Here is a 1,848-nt window from a genome sequence, read left to right on the forward strand (position 1 = left end):
GCGCGAAGGCCGACAAGCGTAGGGCGAGGACCCGTCCATCGCCGCTTGCGGCTTTAATTCCACTCGTTCTTTTCCGTCCTTATGTTATTTTCATGGTTCTTTTATTATTTTATTTGGTTATTATTGTGATTTTAGGTTATTGTTGAACTCAAAATAATATATAAAATATTTATATTTGTAAAAAGTCAAACTGAAATATGGGAAACTGTCGATGCATTAATAAAATACCAGAAAATGTGAACAAAAAATCATAAAATCGTGGATAGATGCCATCATTAATATCACGTCTTAATATCTTTAGATAGAAGACGAGCTGCAGAGGTTGGTTTAAAACAGAAAAACAAAAAAAGGTCTTTTTTTTTTTTTATCCATTTGTTTAATGCAAAGTTTTGTTTGAACCAGGATTTGTTTTTTCTTTTGCTCATTTCTTTTCTTGTACGATGAGAAATAATTTTCATTTTTAGATATTTTGGGGGAAAGCAGGTTAAACTTCAGTTCCTAAACTCTGTTTTCCACTTTGCTTGATTTTCCTGCTGCAAAGAGACGAAACTAAACAACAAACAAATCGCAAAGAGTCACGAAACATCCACGAGATACGACGTTCGAGAGTCAGACTGACGACCGGCTGCTCAGTTTGGAGAACGAAGCCGGAGTTTGTGAAGAAGTTTAAAAAAACAAACTGAAGGTAAAAAAACTTCATGAGGATCTTTAACCGACTGAGCTGAAACCACACTGAGGCAGACAGAAGATCAGAAGAAATGTAGAATCCAGTGAGCATGAAGCAGTTTTTTATATCCTGCAGGACCAACGAGGGGATGAGCAGCAGGTGTGTAGGTGGGCGGAGCCACACAGGTGAGACAGGACAGGTGAGGTAGACGTCAGACGGACACAAAAACAATGAATGAATGAATGAATGAATGTTCCTCTCAGGGCTCCTGTAGACGGTTTTATACAGCAACACAAACTAACATCCTGCACAGAAATGTCTTTAATTAGTTCATTAATCATCATTTATTCTGTTAAATCAGTTTATATGAAGATAACGTGGAGCCACAACACACCAGAAAAGTGTCATATTGTCAGAAAGTCTGAGGACACGAGGAGTTAATAAGAACCAGTAACCTTAATATTTAAATTAACCAGCTTTATTTGCATAATGTTGGTTTTTACTCTTAACTTATAATTGAGTCATTTGTTCATGTGCAGAACATAAAATATTGTCGGGTCTAAATCTTCATATTCACAATGAGGTAATAATATAATACTCTAGATAACATCGTAGAGTCTTTAATATTCAGCATGCTGAGGTAAATAAACATCAGCAGCACTGCAGGCTCTGAAGCTGTTTGGTTAATTTGCATAATTAATATTATTGTAGGACCTTAATATTCCAACTAGACTCTCAGACATCATTATTATATTATTTTGTCTTTGATGTCATCGGGTACATTTGTCATATTTAAGCTATTGTTAGGGTCTGACTTTAGTATTAAATCAGCCTGGAGGAGGCTAGGGGTGGGTGTGGTGATGGAGGAGAAGGTGGAGGAGGTGATGGTGGAGCAGGAGGTGGACGAGCAGGAGGTGGAGGTGATGGAGGTGGTGGAGGAGGAGGTGGTGGAGGTGATGGAGGTGATAGAAGTGATGGAGGTGATGGAGGTGATGGAGGTGGAGGTGGTGGAGGTGGTGGAGGAGATGGAGGTGATGGAGGAGATGGAGGTGATGGAGGTGGAGGTGGTGGAGGTGGTGGAGGTGATGGAGGTGATGGAGGCTGTCTCTCCTGTTCCTGCTCTCCGTCTGTCCAACAGTAAAACAGGAAACACTGTCGTCTCCTCCCGTCCCGTTGCCGTG

The sequence above is a fragment of the Stegastes partitus genome, unplaced genomic scaffold (genome assembly GCF_000690725.1).
Source record: "Stegastes partitus isolate 25-593 unplaced genomic scaffold, Stegastes_partitus-1.0.2 Scaffold2452, whole genome shotgun sequence".
Classification (NCBI taxonomy): domain Eukaryota; kingdom Metazoa; phylum Chordata; class Actinopteri; family Pomacentridae; genus Stegastes; species Stegastes partitus.